The sequence below is a fragment of the Carettochelys insculpta genome, chromosome 8 (genome assembly GCF_033958435.1).
Source record: "Carettochelys insculpta isolate YL-2023 chromosome 8, ASM3395843v1, whole genome shotgun sequence".
NCBI lineage: Eukaryota > Metazoa > Chordata > Testudines > Carettochelyidae > Carettochelys > Carettochelys insculpta.
In genome coordinates this window covers 19,696,293-19,711,355 of record NC_134144.1, presented here as the reverse complement: position 1 = coordinate 19,711,355, position 15,063 = coordinate 19,696,293, and the positions used below count along the sequence as shown (strand labels likewise).

The following is a 15,063-nucleotide window of genomic DNA, read 5'->3' as shown; positions in this document are numbered from 1 at the left end:
AAATGGAAGTACCACCCCCAGGGCATGAAGCTACGGGTGGTGACAGGAGCCGGCACCATAGGGTCTGAGCCTTTAACAACGCCATTGTTACAAGTCTGAGTAAAACTTGGTATGGATGGAGCTCTTCTGGGTGAAAAAGCCATGTCAGTGCCACCCTTACAAAATCCCACCTGTGCTCGTGGAGAATATACTTTGGTAGGTGCTTTTCACATGTTATTCCAAAGACAAAGTTTCACGTCCATCAGTTGTAACTCAGAGAGCGCAATAGGCTCGCTTCTGTAATCTTGCAGAAATACTTTACAAAAGTGGGCTGAGACCTGTAAAGATGCCTCATCTGCATTTTTATGTCCACGCCGGCAGATAAAAGTGGTTGGATTTAACTGTTTAGATATTTGTGCTGAAAAAGCATGTAGTAAAGTGCCTTCTCTTTTGAGGCCACAGTAAATGAGAGGCTGTCCAGAAGTCTGTTTTTTTTTCCTTCTATGAGTGAATGCAGTTACATCCCTGGCCTCTCCTGAAGCCCCACAGAAACCAAAAGAGCTCTACATCAGCTTCAAGGTTGCTATGTTCGGACCTAGTACCACGACTGGTGCCTTACATGCATACTTAGCTTTATGCAGGTGAACACAGTGGGACGGCTCTCGTGTGAAAATATTTACAGTAGTAGGTCTTTTGGCTTTATATGGATGTAATGTTTATGCAAGGAGCTGGAGGGACAGTCCCAGAAGTCTTCTGGGCAACCATGGCAGAGCCCCAGCCTGGACAGCCAGAGTATGTTTCTTCGCACTGTCCCTCAAATGTAACTCCAGCCTGACTTGGACAGAATGCCCCTGGGGGTTCTCAGCTGTCCTGTGCATTTTAACATTGTGCCCTCTCATTTAAGTTAGTGGAAATCACTTGGCTGAAGTGCTGTAGAGAGTTTTGGAAATGTGTCCCAATTTGATGTCTTCCAACTTAAGTGATTAAGGTGAACTGTGAAAATCAACAAATTTGTGTTCTTCACAATAATTTTTAATATTGAACGACTGTCATGATGTACAGATGTAAACAAATGCAAACATTTTTTGTTTTCATTGGGGTGTACTGTACCAGATTTGGATAGTTTTGGTTTTAGCCTAAACCATATTGGATTTTGCAGTAACCCAGTAAAATACCTTTACAAGAGCCACTACACAGATAACAGAAACATTTACATTGCTTAAAAGGACTCACACCAACATAATATGCTATGGACAGATTTTCTTATTGTTTTGTCCCTTGTTTTAAATGTTTATACAGAGTCAAAAGACAAGACGATATTATATAAAAACTATTTTAAGTAAACTAAGGGCTAAATTTTGTTTATTTGAAGTTATGTATGAGGATTTCTCGAATAAAGGCTGGTAAAGACATGCATAAATCAATCTGTCTGAGGTCGGCAGTCAGCCCATGTACTCCTCGCTATCGCTATCACGAGGCGTAAGGGAGGTGAACGGGCAAAACGCTCCCGTTGACTTTCCTTTGTGAAGAGAGTCATGTAAGTCAATTTCCAATATATTGATTCTAGCTACACAATTGCTGTATCTAGAATTGCATCTCTGAAATTTGACTTCCAGGTGTAGTGTAGACCTGGCCTGAGGGTGGGATTTTTAGAAGTGTCTTAAGGCACCCAATTTCTGTTGAGAGTAAATGGGAATTAGGTACCTAATTTACTTGAAAACCTTCTATAAATTCTCATCTTTATTTATAAGACATCATCTACTTCAATGAGGAACACTTCTGCATGTTGTGGCACCTTATAGACTAACAGGTATTTTGGAGCATAAGCTTTCATGGACAAAGACCCACTTCATCAGATGCATGAGTGGGGGGTTGTGGTTTCAGAGGGGTATTTAAAGAGTGGGGTCCCAGTACAAAGGAGGGCCAGAGCTGACAAAGTCTGTTCAGCAAGGTAGAAATGGCCCAGTATCAACAGTCTTGTCAAAAGAGGAGAAAACAAGTCAGATCAGATAGGGGGATGTGAGCCTTTGCCAGAGTCTAATGGGGAGCTATCAACACCCAGAGCAGAGAAACTGCCTTTGTAAGCTGAGGGGGCCATTAGAGATCTGGGGCAAATAGATTTAAAAAAAAAAAATCCTTTAGGAATGGTGATAGGTCTTGTTGTGGGGGCAGTGGGTTGGACTTGATGACCTCTGAAGGTCCCTTCCAGTTCTATGAGACAGTTGTATCTCCTTTTTTATTATTCTGGCACGGCTGGGTCCAAAGTGCTTTAAAGTACTCATTATTGGCCCCCTTCAGAGTATTTAGGTACACCTTTGCATGGAAGCGGTTAGACCAAGGTGTGTTTTGCTTCTTGCTCCCTTGTGCATCTGGGCAGTGCATAACAGATCCTGGTGGCTATTGCAAACAAACAATACAGTCATACCCCGAGATACGCCCATTCGGGTTACGAGAATTCGACTTTACAAGGAGTTTCATTTAATACCCCTACTTTGGCTTATGAGGCATTTCTTCGCATTTATGAGGACTGATTTGGATTTCGCATGCCTCAGCTGGACGTGGCCGCCCTGCAGCGGGAGAAAGGCCGCGGCTTCAGGCAACGGCTGCCTGCAGCTGCATCCCGCACAGCACATCTCTCTGCACCGCCCGGCGGCGGTTTCCCGGAGCCCCCGTCCCAGGCGCTCTTCAATTTCCATTCCCCTCGCAACCCTGTCTCTGCACCTGGGACAGCCCCCCGAAAGCAGGTAAACAGCCATATTATGGAGTAATTAATGAAGGGAAAATGCCTTGTTAGGTTGTGTTATAATAACTAATGTTAACTATTGAAGTAATTGTGTTCATTTTAATGGGATTTGGTGTTTTAGCACAAACAGGTGTAAATTTTGGGGCTCTGGAACACATAAAATTTTTTCACATTGAAATTAATGGTAATTACGTTTTTGACTTACAAGAATTCGCCCTAAGAGGGGTTTTTCAGGAACGAATTACCCTCGTAAGGCGGGGGAAGACTGTAAGTAGCTTTGCCACAGAATCCAAATGCAGCATGAACACTTTTCTGCTTCAGTTACGAAGGAGTTGTCGTGTCAAATAGAAATAGAAAGGAGGGCTTGTGGTTTTCATTTAAAAAGTGAATGCCTCTGCTTTAAACATCTTTCTTAGAATTTTTATGAGCTCATTTGAGCAGGGACATCAGGGTGTGTGAACGGAATGTTTTTTCAGCAGTTGGAAAATGAAGGTCAAATACTGGATGGGTTTCAAGTGCTGAAACAATACCACCATCAGATTTCAAAGCTGCTTGTGTGTGTGTGTGTGTGTTGGGAAAGCGGGGGAGGGGAGGTCACACACACTTTGCCTTAAAAGATTCCAACCACGGGGCCAAATCCTTCAGTCCTTGGCGAACAGCCCATTGAGCTCATGCCATTTCTCCTAATGACCCGGGGTAAGGAAAAGGGGAGCCTGAGTCTGCAAACAATCACGGGAGTAGCCCTTACTCAGGTAAAAACACACAGCTTGTTGTATGTACCCCTGCAGGGCTGGGTGGGGCAGATGAATTGCCAAGAGTTCCTTATTATAAGGGGTGGCCCTTTATTTTTTCAATTCTGTACAAGACTGAGAGTTGGTGATTGCTGAGGAGAAACACGCTGGTCAGTGCATCTGTGCTTGTGTGAGAGGGAAGTGATCTGTGCCCAGTAAGTGTGGAACTGAGACTTGGTGGAAAGTGACTCCCTGAGTTACATTTCTGCACCTGGGTTCAACAGTTATGCATTGCTACTTACTGAGGGCAGACTGTATTTTTGAAGCCCTAGTTCATACCTTATTGAAACCAAGGGGATCATGTAATTGAGGGCTACTTTTATATGTAAGCATAAGCAGGGCAAGATGCTGAGGCAGAACTACAGGATGTGGCCTAGTGCGTTTTGGAACAGTATGAAAAAGCCCTGTGTTTCAATCACATGTAATTGAAATCTGCTTCTTTAATGAACAGGACCTCTGTGCAGGCCTGCCTCATTGTATATTTGAACTGATCTGGAAGTTTGTCCTGATTTGTCTGTGACTTGTTTGTAAACTCTAGATTTATAGTCATTACTGTAGGACAGACACAGAATAAAAGAAGGGTTTGTGATTTGGAGGAACAGAGCATATTTCTACTGCACAGTATAAACTGTTAGGATGTATGGGTTGTGAGTCATCTCTTACCATTGGAAACTTGCTTCAGCCCATGCAGAATAGGTCAAATTCCTCCTGGGGTGTGTCTCCCTAGTAACTGTAGTATTAGGAACATGTTTAACTGCAAGAAAACAGCTAGATGTTTATTTTACGTCAGTTCTCCTCAAAGAGACGATTTTTGAAGCCTGTACTTCACTTATAAAATAGCTTTCTTGCCTTGAAGTAGTGCCTTTGAAGTCTAGGTTTTTGCAGCTGTGACTCCCCAGCTAGGCCCAAATCTGCCATCACAGAAAACAACAATCAACCTCTGTGAGTCCTGCATGGGACATGATGGTAAACTTTGGAGCCCCTGAGTGGTAAAGGACAGCGTAGGGGTGTTTGACAGGAAGTGTAGCCTTGAAGAATCACAGATCCTATTGATCAAACCACAGTCATTTTGATTATTTTATTAAAAGGCTATATTTACATATAAAAAATGAGTTTTACTGGGGCTGTAGCAGACATAACATCTGCAGCTATAACAAATACTCGTGTATTTCATTTGAGCTAGCAATTGTTTTTCCCCATGGCTGTAGGCTATATTTAGACTGTGCATGATACTGAATGCTTAGCAGGCCTTGCTGAGCAATTTTTAAGTTAAGGTGAAAAATATGTATTCCATAAAAAGACAATGATTTGAGAAATCAGATGAAACTTGGCAATGGCTGGGATGAAAAAAGATAAGATGAAAGACTTTTAAAAATAGATGCTAGTTATTTTAAAAGCTAATGGATTCTGGCTTCAATAGATTATTTATGGCATTTTAGCAAAACCTAATGATCATTGACCATGTTGTTCAACTGACAGATGAATGAGAAAAGCGGCCTCAGCTGTTTTTTTTTTTTTTTTTTAACTAATCAGTAGATGGCAGAAGATACCACAAAATCCAGTTGGAGATAGAAGGAAGCCAGGTAAGTTCCTTCTTGAAGAGCCTTCATAAAATGTGGCTCCCAGGGTACCAACACATTCCTGTTGATGCCTGGGGAAAGTTATTTATGAATGTGGATCTGAGTTAAACTCTTTCATTTTATTGTGTCCAGCTTAATCTGCGGAGGTTAAATTAAGCATTAAATGATAGTCTAATATTGGAGTGAATTTCTGCTCTGTAGAAGGTGCACCTGGAGATATCACCCAAATTGCAAAGATTAATTGGGCAGTATAATTGTGTTAATGGATTCTCAGCACCAAGTAAGTCTTTCTTTCTAGAATAACATCAGGAGAAACTGTGGTATCTCTGCTTGACTGTGGAGATTGGGTATTATGAAGCTTTCCCATATGATTGTACTAGCAAGACCCAGTCTTTAAACAGTATACTGTTTTCTAATAATACTGCTTCCTGGGCCTGAACAGACACCCACTGAAGTCAGTGAAAATAATCCCATAGGATTTTAGATTAATAGCCATAAAATGACATTTTGCAAGCCAGATAGAAGACTTTTTGTGTAACTCTGCATTCAGCATGATTTACTGGTAAAGATGAGACATGGGAAGATTTTTTTGCTGAAATACAGATGATCTATTCATAACATACATGGAAAACATTAACTGTGCTCTAGAAATAATAATGAATTTAGAGCCAAAGTAGCTGTTATCCTTTTTCTCTTCTGGAGAGAACAATGTTGGTGGTAATATTAGAAACCCATCTGAATTAGTGACTTAAATAAGACTAACGCAGCTGAGATTCCAGTTTCAAGTGCCTATATATTATATAGGGTTATTGATAGTATCCACCCTTGCTGTTATTTTTGTTTCTCAGATGAAAACTTTCAATATGCAGAGTTATGTGAACGTGAGTAATCTTTGTAGTAAGTAAATGTTCTCAAGAAAAAAAATCTCACCAGGTCTGCCAAAATTCTGGAAAATATTCCGCGACTGTAAAATATGCAGGCTCAGATGGGAGTGGACATATTTTGAAAGGAGTGACAGGAAAGATACAGTTGTGCCTTTGGCCTCTTTCTGAGTTCATTAGGAGAATGCTGCCTCGTGCAATTACTGACACAATGGGTACTAATTTAAAAAAAAAATAGTGATCTTTCTTGGCCCTCCTTTCTCCCGGGTTCCCTGTGTCCCAGCCCCAGCCACGGCTTGGAATACTGCTCTGGGTGACAGAGCTGAAGCGGCTACCCAAGGGCCTTGGAGCATGAACATTCTAGTTTGCTGGAGAGACCTAGCTGGGGTTCATAATTAATTCTCCACTGTTCCCTTCCAGGCCACAGCTGCTCTAGGTCTCTTTTTTTGATCCCATGTTTCTTCTGACTGACATATTCTCAACATTCATTTTGCATTTTTACCTTACAGCTACTCTGTGCTAATGGTTCCCTGTTTCTGTCATCCCCAGGCTCTGAAACACGGAGATGCAATACATGTCTCATAGAGCTGGGAGGGACATTGAGAGGTCATTGAGTCCAGCTCCCGCCCTCACAGGAGGACTGATCACCATTCCTGACACAGTTTCTCCCCCCCACCCCCCACAATAAATCTAACCTGCCCCAGACCGTTGAAAAGCTCCCTCAAGGATTGAACAATCCTGTGTTTACAAGGCCAGCACTCCAACCACTGAGCTCGAGGGCTTACTTATTAAAGGCATCAGAGTTACGCAGAACTGCACCTATATTTCCCTCAGTGGGCCATCAAGGGCACCAATGCTCAGGCTTCCAGCTCCCCATACGCTGCCTTTTTGGATGGAGACCAGTGTCTGTCTCCCTTCTGAGCAGGGTATTTCCAGCCTGCACTGTTCCTGGCCTTCCCTGTGTTAGTCCCTCCTCAGACAGGTTGCCCCAGACATCTGCTTGCTTTCTCTTCAGAGATGGTTAACGGGCGTAATTGCAACAACAATAAGGTATCACAGAGCACTGCAATTCCTATGGAAGCCTGTTTTATTCTTAAGGCATAGAGAAAACGAGAATTTAACCTACACAAATCACAGCCCCTGGTTCTCATGGGACACTTTAAGCACCCTGACGTCTATTGGGAGATCAATACAGCAGCTCACAGACAATCCAGGAAATTTTTGGGAAATGTTGGGAATAACTTTCTGGAGCAAGTGCCGAAGGAACCATCCAGGGGCCATGGGCAGCTTGATCTGCTGCTCACAAACAGGGAAGAACTAGCAAGAGAAATAGAACTGGAGGATATAGTGCCCAACTGGGATAATTTTTATATTTTTGTTTTCCTAAAAAAATATAGATTATATTGCTACAGATATTGATACAAAAAGAGCAAATGCTCCACAGTATTTTTTTTTCTGATGTGCAAATGAAAGTTCCAGACTTGTATAATCTGACTGAAAGGGGTGATCGCAGAATCAGAAAAGGTGGTTAAAACAAATTCAGCATGATAGAATAGAGTTTTTCTTTTTGTTAAATGTTCAAATTGCTAAAATTTGCAAGCAAAACAGGCGCTAATTTCATTGTCGTCATCATCACGACCTGGTAGGAATTATTGTCCAAGAGAAGCTCAGCCAAAAGGGAAGGAGGAAAGGCAGAGGGAAGAGACTGTGTGCTCAAGGATCTGTGGCATTGATGATAGTTATATCAGGAGGCACCCATCCTCTGTACGAGCTGCAGTATCCTTTCTGTCAGATGCAGGCATAGTGCTTTGACTGGGACCCTTAATGACTGAAGTTGGAGAGCATGTCTGTCCAAAGACACTCATTCTTGGAAGTCACAAAACAGGGCGGGTAATAGCAGGGCTTAATCTCGCAGCCACAGCTGAGCTGGTAATGGTGATTTAGTCCTTTACGCTGGGATAGGGTCAGTCGGTCCTGTTTTTCATACAAGTTACACAGGCCGGTATAAACCTTTCTGTCATAAACCCAGCCTGTAATCAAATACTGGTACTTGTTGACTTCTAGTTTGACCCCACAAAGATTCCGAAGCTCCTGTGTAGCTATATTGAACTTGTGGCATCTTGTCAAAGCTCCTGTACATCTTCATCTGCTTTACGGGGTAGTGCATCATTCCAAAAGGTCCATCTTTCATGAGCTTCTTCCCCACCACTTTGGCTCAAATGATGCAGGAGGCATCCTGGGGGTGGATGGGGAGGCAGATACAAGCCTCTGCCACCAAGTCGCTGAGGCTTCAGCTGCAGAGGAGCACAAGGAGGAAGCTGAGCCACACGGACATGATGCTGAGGCAGCTGCTGGCCCACCATTGCTCTCCTTCCCTGGGGAAAAGGGGCGGCTGGCTGGCTGGCTGGCTGACTGGTTGGTTGCAGGGGATCTCTTTGGGGGCGTTTTCAAGTGGGTGGCAACTTGAGCTACAGCGACCATGAGATGGTAAATTTCAGGATCCCAACAAAAGGAAGAAAAGTGAGCAGTAAAATACAGACCCTTGATTTCAGAAGAGCAGACTTTGACTTCCTGAGAGAACTGGTGAGCAGGATCCCTTGGGAAACAGATATGAAGGGGGAAAAGAGTTTAAAATACTGCCAGTTCTCCTGAACAAGTCTTATTGAAGGCACAGGAACAAACCATCCCCATGTGCAGTAAGAAAAGCAAATATGGTAGGCAACCAGCTTGGCTTAACAGGGAAATCCTTGGCGAGCTCAAACTCAAAAAGCATGTGTATAAGGAGTGGAAACTTGGACAGATGACTAAAGAGGAGTATAAATATATTGCTGGGGAGTAATCGAGGAAGCAAAAGCACAATTGGAACTTCAGCTAGCAAGGAACGTGAAGGGTAACAAGAAGGGTTTCTACACATGTTAACAGGAAGGTGATCAGAGAAGGTGTGGGGTTGTTACTGGATAAGGGAGGTGACCTGGTGACAGATGGTGCAGGAAAAGCTGAAGTACTCAATTTTTTTTGCCTCAGTCTTACGGACAATATCAGTTCCCAAACTATGGCAGTAGGCAATGCACTATGGGAAGGAGGTAGGCAACCCTGAGTGGAAAAAGAACAGGTTATGAGCTACTTATAAAATCTGGTGGTATATAAACTCATGGGTCTGGATTTAGTGCATCCAATGGTACTGAGGGAATTGGCAGATGTCATTGCAGAGCCTTTGGCTATTATCTTTGAAAACTTGTGGAGATCAGGAGAGATCCTGTATGATTGGAAAGAGGCAAATGTAGTTCCCATCTTTAAGAAAGGAAAGACCGACAATCCAGGGAACTATAGACCAATCAGCATTACCTCAGTCCCTGGAAAAATCATGGAGGGGGTATTCCAGGAATCCATTTTGGAGCAGTTGGAAAAGGGGGGGAAAGTGATCAAGCATAGTCAATATGGAGTCTTCAAGGGCAAGTCATGCCTGACCAATCTGATTAGCATCTATGATGAAGTAACTGGCTCTGTGGACATGGGGAAGTCAATGGATGTGGTATATCTTGATTTTCGCAAAGCTTTTGATGCAGTCTCTCTCAACATTCTTGCCCATATGTTAAGGAAGTATGGATTGGATACAAGGACTGTAAAATGGAAGAAAGCTGGCTTGACGGATGAGCCCAATGGGTAGTGGTCAATGGCTCAGTGTCTGGTCGGTGGTCTGTTTCAAGTGGAGTGCCCCAAGGATCAGTTCTATGGCTAGAACTGTTCAACATCTTCACTAATGACCTGGATGAGGGGATGGATTGCACCCTCAGCAAATTTGCAGAGGACACTAAGCTAGGGGGAGTGGTAGATAGGGTCCAGAATGACCTAGACAAATTGGAGGATTGGGCCAAAAGAAATCTGATGCGGTTTAACAAGGACAAGTGCAGAGTCCTGCACTTTGGACGGAAGAATCCCAAGCACTGTTATAGGCTGGGAATTGACAGGCTAAGTAGCAATGTAGCAGAAAAGGACCTGGGGTTTACAGGGAATGAGAGGCTGGGTATGAGTCAACTGTATGCCATTGTAGTCATTAAGGCTAATGGCATATTGGGGTGTATTAGGAGAAGCGTTTCTAGCAGATCTAGGGAAGTTCTTATTCTCTTATACTTGGCTCTGGTGATGCCTCCTCTGGAGTATTGCATCCAGTTCTAGGTCCCCCAGTACAGAAAGGATGTGGACACATTGGAACAGGTTCAGCAGAGGGCAACAAAATGATTAAGGGTCTGGAGCACATGACCTATGAGGAGATGAGGTGGGATTTGGAGTTATTTAGTTTGCAAGAGAAGGCTGAGGGGTGATTTGATATCAGCCTTCAGCTTCCTGAAAGGGGGCTCTAAAGAGGACCGAGAAAGGCTGTTCTCAGTGGTGACAGATGGGAGAACAAGGAGCAATAGTCTGAAGTTACAGAGGGGGATGTGTGGCTGGATATTAGGAAAAATCAGGCTATTTATCCAAAAATCCTTTCTGTGTCTTTTAGTTGCAACAGCGGGTGAGCCCCTGACTTGGGGAGACTACCCATCCTCCCCTGCCCCTTCTGCACCCAGCCCTTGCCTCCTCTATGGCAGCTGGCTCCCGCCCCAGGGCGATGGCCTCGGAGTGCCTGGTGACTTGGTTCCTGGGCCCCAATGGATAGTTGTCCTGGTCCAGCCCCCTGCCCATGAAGCTGTCACACCACTCCTGCAGCTGAACCATCAACTGCAGCGCTGGGCAGGCAGCGTGGCTGGAGCAGCCCCAGTGCCAGGAGGACAGGCGGTGTGGTGCGGCCCTAGCCTCTGGCACAGGAACAAGGGTCTGGACTTGGAGTATTAGTGGAGCCACATCAAGCAGTTTGGGAAGGCAGAGCCTTCCTATGTCTACAATACCTGCCCCCAGGATGAGAGTCCCTGGAGAATCCAGTCTGAATATGCAAATTTCTTCAGGGCATGGCTTCAAAGAGTTGCAAATGGAGCAAGTGCATTAGCATTTCCTTTCCCTACCAGAGAGGTCCATACAATAACACATAGACAATTGCATTTTTATTCAAAGTATCCCAGAGGTGTTAACGCTAATTCAGTAAGGGTTACTTCAATTCAGTACAGTTCATTCAGGAGCTAGACTGACAAATTCCTGCAGTCACCTCAGGTACAGCATATCTTCGCTTGTTTAACCCCTAACACCATGGCCACCCACTAACACGTGCTGACACTCATAAACCCATGCCAATGCTCTTCCCTTTATGTAGATCTCTGCATCTGATCCATTTCATCTTCCTTTTCAGAAATCCACCTAGTTTTATGCCATACCATGTAACTTTTTGCTAAGCCAAGTATTCCGCTAAAGAGTAATAACAATGATACTTCTGTACTGCCTTTCATGGAAGGTGTTAAACTTACTGTGGAATTCATTAAGTCTTCACAGCCCTTCTGTGTGTCCATTATACCCAGTTCACAGAGAGCAAAACTGAAGCATCAAGGCATTCAGTGACTTATGCAGCAGTCAAAATCTATTGAGACAGGAGGGAGAATTCCTGCCTCACCTACCAGGAGAGACACTTGGCTCCTTGTACAACACCTTCTTTGGCAATGGCTAGGTTGGAAGCTGACTTCCAGCAACCCTGACTAGTTCTGTGCTAAAATCACTGGTGAAACTGACTGGGATTCTCACAGGTGGTGCGATATGGGAGCTGTTGTGATAATTGAGCCTACAGATAGATCCGAATGGTGGGATGAACTGGGAGAAGTGAGTGAAAGTTCATGAAGTGCCGTGATGCTGTGGAACCAATCAAATGATGAGGTGAAAAGGTGCAAAAGGGAGACGGAGTGAGTTAGTACAAATAAAAGGCCTGCTGATATAATTCAAGGACTGTGTTGAGATCATTCATGTTAAATGAGAAAACTGTGGACTGGAAATCAATGAACCAAAATGAATGTGCCAGAAATTAGGTGTAAGAGGGTGCCATGGGGCATGGCTTCTCTCCTGCCTCCATCCCACAGAAACTGCAGGGACTCCAGTGGTTGTGTCTTTACCATACGCTGTTTAGTTTAAGGTCCCTCCACCACTTCCACAACAATTCCAGTGTAACCGTCTATTTACTGCACCCATAGTTCCATTCTGGCCCTCTCTCCAGGACTTGAGGGAACTGAGATCTTCCTCCCTTGAGGCCTCCATGTAACTGAGCTCACATAACCTGGGTCCTCTCTCTGTGTCCCCCCTCCCTCCTTGGCACTTCCTTCCTGCTGCTTTATTAGCCTTGGTCTGATACGATAATGGACTCCTTAGACCAGTGGTCTTCAACCAGCGTGCCAGGATGCATACATTCTCAAGGGGTACTACTTGACATAGAGTGATCAGAGTACAGGCTTCCCTATTGGCACATAGTGCTCTGTCACAGGGTTCTGGGTTCTTGTGAGGTTCTGGGCTATTTTGGTATTCTGAAAAAGAAATGACTTGGGGGGGGGGGGTGGAAATTAGCAGCAGCAAAGTGAAGGGAGACCGTTGTTGACTGAAAGAACAGGAAGGATTGATTTCCGCCATCATGGCGGTATACCCACACCTCCCCGCCATTTCCTGGATGCAAGGATTTACCAAAACATCACTGGGATTCTGTCATCCTGATCCTAAGAGATGTCCTGACCAAACCAAGAGAGGGAGCAGGGCCCACATGACTAGAGCGCTGCCAATTAGTAGATATCTGCAGCTCATTTTGTGGATATAAATTTTGCGTTGGCCTCAGACTCTACAGATTGTAACTGCCACTTCTCCTAGTCCTGTGAGTCCCAAACCCCATCTGTGGCCAGAAAGAGAGGTCTGAAAACAATGTCCTAAACAGATGGAGGCTAGCATAAGTTTGCTAGGGCTGATAAAACTGGGTGCCATATAACTGGCTGTTGAATCCATAGGGCTGCCGGTGAATATCAGCACCAGAGAAGGAAGCTTCTATTTGCCTTTACTGTTTGTTTCTTCCCCCTCTTGAGCATGTTTGCCTTGTTTTGTCTTTTTAGGAAATGATACTGGACTTTAACAGCAGCTTGCAGCCATTGCTGCTAATTTGTCTAGTTTCTCCCCTGCCCTCCCCCGAAATGACCATTATTAGCATATAAGAGATTGTGAAACAAGTAATTTTTTCCTTCCAGAAATGCTCTACGGTGAAAGGGAACAACAGATGTCATTAAAATGCAAGCGTCACTTAATACTTCATATTGCAAATGCTTTTATTGTTTATCCTTCTTTTGCTGAATCTTAAATATGTGGTTGAAATGTTTAATGATGTGTTTGCTATGGCTCTAAGCAGGCTGAGGGCTCAGTGTACCAAGCCCTGAAGCTTGTTTAACACTGTTTAATGTGGGAGAGTGACAGGGTCATGTTAACACCTTTGGCGCTTTGAGGCCATTTGTTCCACCAAAATCAATATTAGAGTCTAACTCTTCTATGCATAGATTTGATTGCATGGTTGTAACACCAAGCAGAATGTGGTCTGTTGCTTTAAAAAAGAATGTCCTTGATCCTTTCTATTCTATTTCTTAACCTCTAGGTGTAATGTGGCCGAGTACACAGATCTGAGAAAAATCCTTGGCTTTTGAAAACTTCTGGCCCACTCTATACCTGTGAAATCTCATGAAAGTCCCACTGTAGCCAGGGTAAGAGAAAAACATTTCTCCTCTGCTGTCCTCCAGTATGATAAAACCCCTAGGAGGGGAGAGAGGAAAAGAAACGTCTGTGAGGAATGAGTTACAAGGCCCACCCACAGTCTTGGAGAGTCCGTGTAGATCTGTGTACGTCCCAGGAGCATCCATGCAAGGACTTTCTGCTTTTGTGCTGGCTTGGGAGCCTCTGCCAACCCTACCGTTCTCTGGTAATTGGATCCTTGAGCACCATGGTGGAGGTTCTGGGGGGGAGAGGGGAAGATGTAACAGCCCCAGATTTTAATCAATGATAAATATGCACCCTTGATCTCTTCCTCCAGCGTCAAGCCATCTAGGAGCAGAAATCCAGCTGATGATTTTCTTTGGCAGCACATTGTACCCGTAACTAAGCATTAATGGCTGCTCTGACTAATATTTGAGGAAGAAATTTGGTATGTAGTTATTTTTCAGTTTTGTTTAGTAATTTTGTTGTATTTTTCCACTAAGAGACAGACCAGACTTCTAACGAGTGATAAATTTTGCTTTGGAAAACATGTAATATATATGTATTTGAAAATCATTAAACATGTTCAGTTTATCAGGGTCATTGCAATTTTAGTCAAGGGCTGTGAAGTCAATGTGTGTGAATGACAAAGGACAGAAGTGGGCAGTGACTCTGGTCACATGAAGCCCAGGACAATTAATATTGTATGCCCATGCATTACTAATAATTAGGCAGGGAGTAACAGGTAAACCAATATTATTTTATGGAAAGAATAACTGTAGCAACTGTGGGATTCATCCTATTTTCACTGAAGTTAATGATCAAACTCTTGTGAGATGGCTACACTGCAATGAAAGACCATGCTTAAGCCCATGCTCAAAGATAATCTCATCCCTATTGTGTCTACATTGTAATTGTGTCTACACTGTCTGAACTCAAAGTCAAGGTGGGACTCAAGGTCTGAGTCCAATTGTTTTGAGGTGTAGCCACAGCCCTGCTAGACTCCAGTCCTGAGACTCATCTAGTAGCATCCCATAGTCCCGTGGGACAACTTCTTTAGTTTTCTCTATTGAAACCACCTGCAATCCACTCTGTTGAAAATGGAAGTTCCACCCTCGTTGGCAAACAGCGGCAGCATGGGTTGACGTTAATCCTTTCTGTTCTGATTGCTGATCTGAAAGTTCCCTCTCAGAGAGCTTCCTGGGCTCACAATGGAGAGCGAACCAATCAATACCTTTTGCAGAGTGAGTTGCTTCCAGGTGATGTGGAGGACGGGCAATAAAGTTTTTTCTTACAGTCCACCCACCTAGGAGGAGGGGAGGGATGGAATCTGGGCTGTGGTTTCTTTGACTTGATCGTTACAGTACAATCTGACTGACAGAGCCCTAAATTTGAGCATAGGTTAGGTAATTCTTAATCTAGGGTTAAAATACAATGTAGAAACTCAGGCCCAATGTTCC

The 15,063-nt window shown here is 43.9% G+C and overlaps 1 long non-coding RNA gene and 1 pseudogene across 1 annotated transcript; one reads left to right on the top strand and one right to left on the bottom strand.

Annotated features, from left to right (window-relative positions):
* The first annotated feature begins 4,323 nt into the window (after window positions 1–4,323).
* LOC142017129 (uncharacterized) lies at window positions 4,324–14,042 on the top strand. Its single transcript, XR_012646451.1, has 3 exons — window positions 4,324–4,455; window positions 5,050–5,096; window positions 13,509–14,042. It is a non-coding gene; the product is annotated as an uncharacterized LOC142017129 (long non-coding RNA).
* LOC142017158 (metalloproteinase inhibitor 3 pseudogene) lies at window positions 7,688–8,309 on the bottom strand (annotated as a pseudogene).
* Window positions 14,043–15,063: the final 1,021 nt, after the last annotated feature.